Genomic DNA, 13,699 nt, shown 5'->3' with positions numbered 1-13,699 from the left:
CATGTTATAGTTAGCTGGACATTTCCCTCGTAAAAAACCAATGAAATTCCCCCGTTATAGTTAGTGCAGGCAACTATAACTCACGCGACCGCAATCCTCTGCTGATGACGTCAGATATTACATCACTGTATTTAGACACCTATTTACCCATGTCTTCTTCCATTAATCTTTAGCTATACATATATTACAAATATTTATTTTTCAGAAAGACACATATGTAATCAGTGATGTAATATCTGACGTCATCAGCAGAGGATTGCGGTCGCGTGAGTTATAGTTGCCTGCACTAACTATAACGGGGGAATTTCATTGGTTTTTTACGGGGGAAATGTCCAGCTAACTATAACATGTGTGAAACCTATGGTTTTTTAAGTGAATATATATATATATATATGTTACCAAGATCTCGGCTGAGATCGAGACGCGTCGTTTGTCTGCTGAATAAAACTGCAATATTCACAATTTCAAACTGGAGTGGCTCGTCCTTTCAGCAGCAATCGCAGGATTTTCTTAGCATATATATATATATATATATATTATCTACTGGCGGTCGCCAGTAGATAGTTATAGTTAGGACCTATTTTCCATAGGAAATCCGCAACATTCTATTCCCAATAAGTCTGGCGCCGATTGACGAATCTTCGCGAAATTTTCCAAAACTTTTGGCCAGCTCCGCTCCGCTCCTACCCTGAAAGTTTCGTGGTGATTCGTAGGCGGGGGCCGAGAAAAAAGGGGGTCCCAAAACACGTTTTCCCCATGCAATTTCCCATAGGACCTGTTGTCGCAGCTACCGCCCTTGGACTGATCTGGGTTTGCGTGGGGGAAAAGATTTCCCTTGCGATCGGCGTGGACAGGAAATTCATTTTAAGCAAACTGAGTCTCATTCGGAGGCTCACTATAGAGCTACACTATCGAGTTCTTCATTGAAACACGAGCAACTAACCCACTGGAGGGCAACAAAGTGCTGATTTGAACTGCAGGTTCCGGCATGCAATGGGAGAGTGAATAAATTAAGTGGCACGCCGGAGGCTAATAATTATTACTGAAGTAACATGCAGGGAACAGTGCAGGCGCACGTAATGGAGCTGCTCGTGTTTGGCCTCTGAGGAAAGGGAATATTTTCCCTGAAACGCGTAAGGCCAAGGGATAATCACGGAATGGGAAGCAGTTTGTCTTTTCAAATAAAGGTTGTTACCTACCTGAACACGGAGTGGGGCTCCATCTCTCAGCAACTCTTTGAAAATATATATATAACGAAGAATTTCGCCAAGTGTGCTCCTGTGCACCAACAGTCTCGAGGAGAACAGGAACAGACGAAAGCTGACCCAGGATGCAAGTGAGAGAATTACTTTATTTTTGTTTTACAGCAATGCCTGCATTACGCGTTTCAGCCTACGAAAGGCCTTGATCACATGACGCCGAGGCTAAGCAGGGTCAATTTAAAGTGCAAGTGCAAATGAATAACGGGCATTGATTGGCTAACGCAAGAATAGCGTAATAGACATGGAAGAGATATATGCAAAAAGATATATATACATTTGTAGTTCACTGATAGTAAAATACATCAATGTAACAAACATTAATGAACAGTTGGTAAAAACACTCCTTAAAAACAGAGAAAGCACAGGTATTAGGTGCAATCTAAAATTAAGGTAAAACCATCGGGCAGTAGCAGTTTAAAAAAACTTATATGTTTAAAAAAAGAGACACCTGCATATGCAACAACGAAATAAGCTGTGCAAAATAGGCAATTTGTGCAAATGAAACCCAAGTGGGTAAAATCCTCATAATGTTTGTAGTCAATAAGCATATATAGTACAAATAACCATCATAAATGAACACTACCATGTCTGTATCAATGTGCCAATCAAGATGATGCATAGTGTACAAAGTGCAAAAATAGTGCTATATTGAAAACGATCTTTATATAATATAAAAATAATGTTACATAGAGTATATTTTTTTCTGAGTACTAAAAAGATATGGAGGCTAAACATCAAAGAAACAACAGTTGAGAACCTCTTTAAGACTGATGGAAAAAATATGATTTACAGACAAGTGAAGAAATCTTCACTGGCATTAAGGCCCACAGGGGTCTTAGAATCTAATTCAAGAATATAGCGGGTTTCTAGCGCACGAAGAAGGGCCTCACGATTCCCTCCCCGTCTCAACGGGGGCACAGAGTCAATGACAAAAAACCTAAGGTGTTCGCTTTTGTTGTCATGACACTCCTTGAAGTGGCGTGCCACAGGGTATGTAGAATCATTGCCATTAATGGCCCGTATGTGCTGGAGTATCCGCTTGTGGACCTGCAACTTGGTACTACCAACATATTGCAGGCCACACGGATACTCCAGCACATACACCGCAAATTTGTGTTATGTTTTATTACATGTTGCTTGTATCTACTATGTGTCTCGCTCTTTTGACTTTGCTCTCGCTCCACTCCTCCACGTCAACGTGTGTTCTAGAGCGTGGAGTTGTGGATGCTGAGCTTTTGACTTTGCTCTCGCTACACTCCTCCACGTCAACGTGTGTTCTAGAGCGTGGCGTTGTTGATGCTGAGCTGAGAAGAGTGCGGAGGCATTTCTCTGCTGTTCCAGTGTTTCCAGATTAAACCCTAACAATCAATACTTCTGTCTCCGACCCGTCTTTACAATTGGCGACGAGCGTAACACTGGAAGGACCTACGCATCGGATTTCGCTTTTCCGTGCTTTCTGCTGTGTCAACATAAAGACTGCAGACTTCAGCGATCGGAAAGCGGCAGTTTACTTTGTTGTATTTTTTTGCTGGACATCATCCTACAGGTTGTATTTGCCTGTTAAATGATTTAATTATCCTTTGACTCTCTTCTCTACTATTGTTGAGATTCAAAATCTTTAACCGTCTGTTCACGAGCGCCCTTACCTTGTGCGTCTCAAACTTAAAAATTCTCAGCAGAGTTCGCCTTCCTTGTTGCCATTCCAAACCTTGGTGTCAGCTACGCTTTCACGCTGTGACACCAGAGGTCACGTACTGTAACCTCTACGTGCCGCCATCTTGTCAGGCACCAACGCTCACCGTAATACCTCGTATTACGTATTGTGCATCTCATTACACAGCTGTTCCTCATTCTATTTATTGTACGTGTGATGCGCACACCTAATCAATTGCGCATCTCGTTACACAGCTGTTTATGATTCTATTTATCATACGCAGTGATGCGCACACCAAATTACTTGCGCATCCTGTTTACAACGTATTCTACCACAACCAGCCTTCAATTGCTACTAAATGTACACTGTGATGCGCACACCATATTAATTGTTTAATTGCGCATCCCATTATACAATTCTCTACGGTGATACGCACACCTCGTGTCTGCTTCTGTTATTCACCTGCACATCATCATACCTTAAATCTTACAGTGATGCGCACACTTTTAATGGAGTTATTTTAGTTGCATTTAACAATATATTTTTTTTTTCAGCGCGGTGACGCGCACACCTCCTTTACGACTATTCTGTAATTGGACGGTTGGAGTTATTTTTATTTTATTTTTGCTTTAACTGTTCTTCAATATGACAAGTCAAAATTATTCAATCCAGCCTCCTCAAGCGTTCTGGCCTGCTGGATCTAATCCATGCATGAAGTGGTCAGAATGGAAAGCCTATTTTCTCAACTTTATAGACACTATTGATGAAGATGGGAAAATGGCGCCTGAGAGGAAAAAGAAGCTGCTATTACATTCTGTTGGACCAGGAGGATAAAAGGTGTATGAAGGAATGACCAAAGCTTTAGGGGTGGTGATGTCAATGTATTTGACGCTATAATGAATGATTTTGACACTTACTTTGCACCTAAAGTTTGTATTGGCATTGTGAGGTTTCGATTCTTCCACAGGAAACAAGAAGCTAATGAAACCATAGATGAATACGTATCAGCTTTGAGAAAACTTGCTGATGATTATAAGTTTAATCATTTAGTTGATCAGTTTATCAGAGATCAAGTAGTAATGCACAATAATGACCCAGCTGTACAAGATAGGTTGTGGATAAATGGAGATGCTGAGTTAAAAGATGTTTTGAGCATAGTCAGAAAGGCCGAAATGTCTAGTCGCAGCGCAAAGTTGCTTAAACAAGATGCCGCTATTGCGGAAACCTCTGCAGAGGTAGTCTGCAAGATTAAAGCCAAAATGTCTACTTCCAAAACAAATAATCCGGTAAAACATAAAAATGACACCACTAAAAAGAAAGAGTATAATCGCAATACCAATTTTAGATGTTACCGTTGCGATAGTCCTACAGATCTAGCATCCAGTTAAACATGTCCTGCTTTAAGGCAACGATGTTCAAATTGCGGTATTGTGGGTCACTTTACCAAAGCTTGTAAGAGGAAAAGTAAAAAGAAAATCAAGTGTTTGGATGAGGGTGACTGTGATTCGAGCGATTGTGAGGGTAGTATTAAGAAACTTAGTGCAATAATAACTTCCTAGGCAATTAGTATATTTGGTAAAATGATACCTAAAGCATGTCCAATTAGTGTAGCCAGCACAATATTTAAAAATGTCACAATAATTGTTATTATTAATATGATTCTCACGGAATCAGAGAAAAATATACAATTTAAAAAAACAATTCGACAATACATTTGTACATAATATAAACATTCAATGTAATAATATTTTTCAAGTTACAAATAAAAATTTGTCAGTGGCCATATAATTATCTTCTACGCGCGTTTCGGCGGAAAGTACGCCTTCTTCAGGAAAAGACACAATTCTTCAAGTTGCAGCCTAACGGGCACATGAGAGGTAGAGTAGTTATCTAGAAATCGATCTAACGACCTGGTATTAGATGCAAAGCTGTAAACGATTAAATCTTATAGTAGATGAAAAAGAGGATTCAATAATAGTGTTGGAGGATGTCGTGGAACCTGTTCTGTGATACAAGTAAGTGTACGATGTAAAGGTCAAATTTTTATCGTTTAATCAAGTCGATGATAATTCGTGGATGCAGGATATTCTTTCTGTAGAAAATGATGCTTTTTTTGTAATTGTCTGGAGGATATTTCACATGCGATATTCAGACAGATGCCGTTTGGATGACGGACATATTATTGGTGAAACAGATATCCTGATCAACGAGAGGATGAAGTACCGATTACTTCTTCATTGCCGCGAGCTTAGTTATGGGCCCAAAACCTAAATGGATGTCAGAATATTTTTGTGATGATGTATCTTAATTTTATTGTTTTTTTTGTTTTATTTTGTAAGGGGGAAGATGTGTTATGTTTTATTACATGTTGCTTGTATCTATTATGTGTCTCGCTCTTCTGACTTTGCTCTCGCTCCACTCCTCCATGTCAACATGTGTTCTAGAGCGTGGAGTTGTGGATGCTGAGCTGAGAAGAGTGTGCGGAGGCGTTTCTCTGCTGTTCCAGTGTTTCCAGATTAAACCCAACCAATCAATACTTCTGTCTCCGACCCGTCTTTACAATATATATATATATATATATAATGTATTTATTTTTACACACACGCACACATTCTCATTGTAATTGGTATGTACGACACCCCCACGGTTAATAAGGGGGACATCTTGGCATGAAGTAAAGCAAATACATAATTTAAGATCTTCTTATGTATACAGCCTTTGGTTCAGAGTCCAGAAAATATTATTTTTCCCTTAATAATGGCATAATGTCAGTCTTGTTATTACTTTTCATGAATTACAAATAAAGGCTAATATTACCTTCAATTAATTACAGATAAAGATAAATAAGCATTTATGCTGCAGTCCTATTAATATCACAATTCCAATCTCAGTATAACCTTTGGTACGTACCTATATACTTGTAAGTAAAACTTTTTCAGCCACAATGTAACTTTGAACTAAATGCAGATGGAGCAACGTAACCGTTGTTATTGGGCTTTTTAAGGAATAAAGCCTTTTGTCCTGAGTCCTGCTGAAGCTCTCAATCGAGGCTATTTGACGCAGCTCCTTTTAGGACACTCAGATTACCCCATTCGTGGTCTGCCCTTTTGAGATGAGACCTCTTGAGGTAAATCTGTTCAGGTCAGGAGTGTCCATTGAAGTCCTTTTGAGGCGCCTCCCTATGCCAACATTCCCATCAGCCCCAGCGCTCTAGGAACATTCCCACGAGCCCTTAACGTCCCCACGAGCCGTTGGATGCGTCGCGTGGAGCGTCGTTGCCGTCGAAGACGTGGGCAGAAAAAAGTTTCGAGTTTGGAGCCAACGTTCCACGCCTCCATTGGCAGTTGGGAGTCCCAGAGGGATTATGCCCCGTGCATTAGTCAGTAACATGATGAGACCAGGTTTTTTTTTAACGATCTTCTCGATAACGTATGGCCTGCACAGCGAGGGCCGAGTGTACTTCTTTAATATCTTTACTGGCTGCTTGTTGACATGTGCGCGGTGAAGCCACGCGCTGCTCCCCTAGCTGGCTCCTGTAAAGAAGGCGGAAGAGGAGAGGAAGCTCCGAGAGACAACCTGGAGCGTAGTAAAAGACCGTCAGTGTTCTGGAGATGCAAATGAGAACTGCGAAACGAGCCCCACTAAATTAAAGTGGTACTACTGCTAAAGCATACAACACGACCTGTAGGTGCTTCTACACATTTTGTAATTTTGTACGAATTTTATCATACTCGGAAGGATAAGAGACTGAGTCAGCCCACCTGAATTTGAGCTGGTGACGTGCAGGATGCTCACAGAAGGGTTCTGCAGGCTTACTAGGCAATTCAGCAGATCCATTCATAATATATCTTAAATTTGGAGAGAAGCCTTGTAGTCGTGAAAATTATGGACAGGAGGGTACATCTGTTTTCCTGAAAAGATTAAAAGAACGTTTTGCAAGGAGAAGTTCAACTGAGTCTTATGTTGTCCATTTTAGCTTTGCAATAGCCAGGAGCATTTTGAGTCTGTTCGCTCTGCAGCAGATTGAGTTTGACAGCGGAACAGCTATCATGTGAAGGAGCCGTCGGCGACAAGTGGTGTCTGACAGCAGTGCCAAGGAGACTACATATGCCTAGCGCTGCGTGCCAGAAGCAGGTTTACTCGAGCTGTGTCCTCATCCTGTTACTGAGAGAGCACCGGACCACATCAGACTTGATTTTACTCCTCAGGTCTGCCACTGAGGCATGGCGTTATGGATAAGCATGTCAGGTGCGAGAGGGGTAACAAATATTTTAGTGAGCAGATACGGCCCACGCCACGAGATTATGCGGCTGTGCACAAGAAGGTGGTATGCAGTTAAAAAACACGTCAAAAACCGCCTGCTTTGAAACACAGAGAAAGACAGCCCTAGAGCTAAAAAGGGAGAGGCTGGACGGACAGAGAGGGGACAGCTAGAAAGCTCTAAAGAGACACTGCAAATAAATCGAAATGACAGAGAGAAATAGAGACTGATAGATAGGTCCTCATAGAAATGTAATTTACCAACTAATGAACAGTGTAGGTCGTTGATACCATTGCAACACATTTCTATCATACACAAATGTCATTGTGCTGTAAGTATTCTTTCCATCCCCTTGGATACATACGAGTCTTGCGTCATCATCCACAGAGGCATCAGTGAATCACTCTTGTGCAGTGACCCTCTGCCATGTGGACTATTGCAACAGAGGCAGAGATCATGTAGGCAACCACCAAAATGGTAAGCAAGCTCCATGGTGTGTGAAACATTGCGGCCTGTCTCGACTATTACTTGAGATAGAATGGTGTCTCTCTCCACTGCCAATCAAGCACAGAATGAACTTCAAAAGCATCTCCCTGGAGCACCTCCCCTTAGAGCTGTACCCAAACACCTGTCAAAACTATCCTTCCTAAAATCTATCCAGACACCTAAGGTCAGCTTCTTAGAACTTCTCATGCTCCTCCCATTGAGGTACAAGTCACTGCATTCATTAAGCTACACCTTTTGGAATCCCCTGCACAAGTGGGCAAGGTACTTCCCCCTCATATGGCCTGTTGTTGGTAGGTATGTTTCACCCTCTGCCCAATTGACTGCCAGTGGCCAGAAGGAAGAGGGAGGACAGTCACTGGGGCTTGAGAGACGAATCAGAAAAGTATAGTCCAACCTCCATTTCCTATCTTATTAGATGTTTTCCTCCTGCATCCAGTATAAGTATCTCGGAATGCTTGAGAAGGAAGGGAAGGCAGCATGGGAGTGGGTTGTAAGGGAGCAAGAAGTTTACTTCATACCAGCCCCTCGGTTGACATCACCGGTAGTCAGTCCCTATCTCTTTTGTGTTGGCCCAATTATTTGTCTATGTGCAAGGTGGTAGGGCAAAGTAAGGCTACTAATGGTATGGGGGCCAGCGATGTAGTTGAGACTCACGTTAAGCTCTCTCAGCCAATTAACCATCCGGTAAAAGAACCGTCCACCTGGTGACATTGGCTGTCGAAGGATCGAAGTAAATGAGGGGCACTACCAGGTTGCCGAAGAGCTTGATGTTTTGGTCATAAGTAACTCCGCTCTACCCCTCTCTAATAGACCATAGACCATGTATTCATTCATAATTGTATTGGCTATTGTGAGGCTATAGAAATGGGCTGGACTAAGCTAATGTTGGATCAGGTGGAAGAGGGCAGGGTGGTCCAGCCAAACCCCCATCTCTTCCAGCCTAGTAAAATTCTTAAAACTTGCTTCCCTCCGAATCTATTTTTAATAGGTGACGGGGATCACTGGACCATCAGTGACTAGACAGTGGAATCCATCCTAGCCCTATTGGTTCTAGGAAGCAAACAAAGTCCATTTGCCCCCTCCTTGGAGTGAGGCTCTTTTGCTTGCCTTTGGATACAAATATGGGAGGCTATAAGTTAATACATTTGCAAGTATGCATGTATTTGATAAGCACTGTTGTGTGTTATTTTTCCAAGAAATATCTTCGTACATGATTTTTTATGCAAAAATCCTACTGAACTTAAAAATTCACCCACCCTTGCCACCGGATAATAGATAGGTTATGGAGTTATTGTTGTGACTTCATGGTGCTCATTACAATGTACTACTTGGATTTATTTTAATGCCCCCATATATATACCATGATTTCACCAAAGAAAATGATGTTTGACAGTCTTAAGTTTCTTTGCATTGGCTGGCAATGTACCATAGTACATGGACATTACAGAAAGCAATAAGGTTATGTGAGGTGGGCCTAAGGTAGCATTCCCAATGCAGCATCTTCGGAGTTTTTGTTCTGTATAAAATCAAAAATGGGTGAACCAATTTCCTTCAGATTTGTCAAATCTTTATCTTTAGCCTGAATTTGAGGGGTAACAGCCTAGAAGCTGTTAAAAATGCAGACTAGTATTGGCTAATGCCTTAAACTACTGTTTAAAAGAAAAACTAACAGCCAAAGGGCTGGGCTTGCTTCAGATTTTCTCCATTTAGGGGTTCACAATGCAGATGTTAGTTTGTAAAGCTCTGCCAGGATTCTTAGACTTACCCATTTAATTTAGTCTACAGCACTGAAGAAGATGAAGGGTCCCAAATAAACTTTGATAAATGGGCCACCAGACTAGTAAGGTGGCGGAGGCCAAACATCTATAGGCTCACGGCGGCCAAAGTTACAGCTTCTCACTATTGTGGCAGGACATTTTTACCAAAGGTGCTCCACTGACATGGCGGTACCACTTTCAATGAAAATGTAATGCCGGAGAGGGCACAATGTTTGCAGGGCCAGTCAGAATTGATGTTTTTTCAGAAAAAATCCCCCCCAAAAAGTACGAGGAAATAAATGTCACTGCCATGCAGGGGATTTCTTCCTGTGCGTCAGATACATTGTTTTTCTCAAGCAAGTGCTAGCAGGACGAGGAGAGAGAAAAGAAAACTGGGAGTTTAGGATATCTGACAGATATCTGCTTATACAATTGGCACTCTTTTGTGGTATATACATAATAAGGCCTAGACCTGGACGGGGTTCCCTGACCTACCTTAGCTGAGGGAGGAAAGGCAGGAAGAAGACAACCCCGGTGATTCACTTGTGCTGCAGGTACAGGACAGATAGCTGTCAGTGCCTTTTTGTGTGTGTTTTTTGTTGTTGTTTTTTTTTGCATAATTTTCTGTTGCATGTATCATAACCGTTTCTTTCCCAACAGCAGATATTGTTTTTAGCTACATGTGGTTCAGGTCTCTCCCAGATTGTTATGGTTATGGTTTTTCATGAAGTAATACTTTGTTTTTGTAGCTTAATTCATTTATTGGAGTTTGTTGGTTTGTAATGTGGTTCTTTATTTCTTACTTTATATTCTTCCTTCTTCCTGTCTTTTTCCTCTCTCTCTTTCTATATGTAGCCTTCCGTCCTCTCACCTGATGGTTGCACAAAATCAGGTTTTCTACGTGACCAATGATTATACAGATGCTCCCATCCGCACTCAAAGCCATTGTACACAGATCTATCTCATTAATAATATTTCCAGAAACCCTAAATGAAAAGTAGACTCGGCCTTCAGTACAGAAAGTACCCACGAAAAATATAATTTTTTAAATAATTAAATATAGAAAAACACTAGTAAGTAATTTTTGTTGTTTCATAGATAAAGATTCCAAGACAGCTGTCTTTATTTAGGGCACATGCATTACACAAAGTTATATCTCAAAGTATCGCATAATTTTTCTGGACGCTGTAAAAGGTTCAGGATTAAACCAGACTGTCAGAGCTCAAGGCCTAAAAAAAGAAGTGGGGGACTCTCCAAGTTAGGAAGAATGTTTGTGACACCACGGTGCTTGACATCATATATGGCATCGCAGGAAGTGACATCACAACCCCTTACCTCACAGGAAGTGCTATCAGATCTTTAGACCTCACATATATTTAGCAGTTCTATCGTGTACATTTGAGCGAGTTACAATATTTAACAAATTCGATTTTGCAATAGCGCTTTGCCAAAATATGGCAGAACTCTGACGCAAAATCTGGTCCTCAACTTATACATTTTTTTCAACCCCTGCCACAAAAAAAATTGGCAACAAGGAGAAACGTAACAGTAACTTTGATTTGCTTAATTGGTTGCAATGTCTATATTTTAAAATGTCTTATGGGGTTAAGGCACCTTCTGCGGAGTTCTTTGTGTGCCAGCTAAATCTCTGGGAATAAAAACGGTAAAATGACTCTGGAGGATAACGTATTTGCTGGTGAGATCTGTGTTTTGCCTATTCCGAGTCTTTAATGAAAGTAGCATAGATAATGACTCCTGCAAAGCATCTGCTGGGGCGTCTTCTCCCCTTTCATGGCACTGGCGACCCTGACTGTGAATAGCTACTCATTTTTCGTTGTCTTTACACAATTATACATTTAATAATTATATGTATTGGTGGCCTCTTCGCTCTTTTTGAACTCTCCAAATGAATAGAGTACCCTTGGAACTCTGCTTTATGGTGGATCACAATAAGCAAATTGCAAGGAAGATAGTCACATTCTAGGGGTGAATTTTATGCATAGGATCTATTAAATTATTAGGTGATCTTGCTCACTTTTAAATTGACTTTTGGTGTTGGGTTACTGGATATGGTGCATTTCTTACAATCATAAAACACAGTGATTGTATGTGCTGTTAATCATTTTTCTATAACTTTTTTTTTTTTAATTGTATTTGTGATGTTTATTATTTAAAACTCTGATTTTGGTTTTGTCTGTGATGTCTCCTTCTCTTGATATTGTCTTCTGGATCTCAGTGTTCAAATTTCATTGCTATTTATTTTTCCGTTTTTATATTTGTTATTATTCTTGTCTTGTTCTGTAGTGTCTTGTGCCATTTTTTGATGTTTTTATAAAATTGTTTTTCAGCCCTAATGAAGTTCCAAGTGTTTTGGAACAAAACGTGTTGGCTTGACTGCTTGTTGTAAATATAAAGAAAGAGCATTTGAAAAATAAAGGATCGATGAAAAGATATATGATTAGACTTCTTTACCTGGCGCACCTCCAAATGCCTCCGGTATTTAAATCATTTGTGTAAATACTGGGGCGGACAACGTGCAGGTACTGCTAAAAGTGTTCCGTGTCAGAAAATAACACCGGGATGAGCATATTTCTGTGAAATCAGGGGGAAGTAGGAAAGGAAGGTGGCACTATGCTGAAAGTAGCCAGCTTTGCAGCAGGGTAGACTGCTTTTACCCTCTGAAAATAGTGGTTAGACGGCGTCTACCCGCGTCTACCCTCACTCGAGCCCTGCAGACTGGTGACTTGAATGGAAGAAATGACAGCAATTTAAAGATTTTGTAGATTAAATACGTGGCATAGCTCATGTGGGGAAACTGCTTTGCATCCGCTCTTGAGCACATCTGTGCACTGCCATCGACACCACAGTCTACTTCCAAGCAAGGCTTGTGAACTTTGTGGGTTGTGAGGGGAACAGATTTAGCCAGTCAGTCAGTCAGTTGGGAAGATTACATTCTTAATATCCATAAAACTATAAATCTGCTAATTTAAGGAAACGCTGTGTGTCACGGATATGAATCTTATTAGTGGCAAGTCCATGTGGTGGATATTCCACTCCACCGGGATAAATAACCAAATGCTACAATACAAATGCTCAGAGCAAGTCTTGGCTCTAGATTAGCAATAAAAAATATAATTTGTACGGGAATGCGAATTTAGTGTGAAAATGAAGAATGTCTGCCTGTTTCAGCTCCAGTTAATGCCCTTTTTCATGATATCAGCAGCGTAGTTGGGGTGTGGGTTTCAGATTTTCCCACAATATCGCTGGCATATAATGTCAAAATACATTATACGACAAGCAGAGCACATGAGGGGAGTTAAAGGGGCAGTGGAAAGGGAGATGAATGCGAATTGGTAAGGGTACTAAGTGAGAGAAACACAATATTTTGTAAAATACCCAACATTTTAGAAACCTTTCAAAGTTGAGAGGGAGATTGAAACTTTTCAAATATATAAATAAATAAATAAATAAGAGTGTGCGCGTGTTTTTTCTGTGCTTATGTAAAAATTCCTCGTGAAATCCGACAGACACGACACCTCACTATACCCAGCTAAAAGCACCTGTACTGAACTATTTTCTAGAAAATATATTCATTAAGGGGTGTGTAAAACCGCAAACACCCCCCTTCACCCAAGCTAAGCCACTGCATGAGATAGGTATTAAAATAACTCATTCAATACTGTTTCAGTACCTTGAACAGGTGCAAGCCAATCGGATCGGAGAAGAACGGAACGCACAACTTCCCCCAAAGCTGAGCTGCATAAAAAATGCTATTTTCACTGAACCCGATATGTGTGGCACCTCCATGAAAGCTGCTGGAAAGCAGTAAAAAAATATTTACATGAAACGCACAGTAAACGATGAAGCGCAGACCATATGTAGAGGGGTTTGCCTAAACCAATATAGAGAAGATAATAAATGTATTCATTATCATTATTACTGCATTGTGTCTTCACATTCTTCACATTTTTTATGGTATGCTACTTCCTTGAAGGACCAACTCCAACATAGCGGCTTTCTCTAATTTGCTCTGTGTTACTTTGTGCTGTATGAGTAGAACAAGAGCCCGTTTGTAGTCAATCCACCAGTATCCCACTCCATGGCATTGAATTTAATAGCTATACAGGTTGGTGAGTGCGTTTTAATCTTTGTCACGTGCCAATCCATATGCCACACCAGGGAGCTTTGCATATACAATTCACAATCGCTTGGATCGTATGTATCTGAATTAACATAACCTTCAAAGTACATTTTCAAA

At 40.7% G+C, this 13,699-nt stretch overlaps 1 protein-coding gene and 1 long non-coding RNA gene across 2 annotated transcripts in view; one reads left to right on the top strand and one right to left on the bottom strand.

Annotated features, from left to right (window-relative positions):
• LOC146867013 (uncharacterized) overlaps positions 1 to 5,991 on the bottom strand; it is a 145,030-nt gene extending 139,039 nt beyond the window's left edge. Inside the window, exon 1 of the long non-coding RNA XR_014961058.1 lies at positions 5,827 to 5,991. This is a non-coding gene — a long non-coding RNA (uncharacterized LOC146867013). The remainder of the gene's footprint in view (positions 1 to 5,826) is intronic.
• RBM20 (RNA binding motif protein 20) overlaps positions 1 to 13,699 on the top strand; it is a 422,608-nt gene that overhangs the window by 151,615 nt on the left and 257,294 nt on the right. The gene's annotated exons all lie outside the window — the stretch shown is intronic.

Source organism: Triturus cristatus, chromosome 1_2 (assembly GCF_964204655.1).
Source record: "Triturus cristatus chromosome 1_2, aTriCri1.1, whole genome shotgun sequence".
In the NCBI taxonomy this organism is placed as follows: domain Eukaryota; kingdom Metazoa; phylum Chordata; class Amphibia; order Caudata; family Salamandridae; genus Triturus; species Triturus cristatus.
Note: the sequence above shows the minus strand (reverse complement) of the source record. Positions and strands in the feature narration are given on the sequence as shown.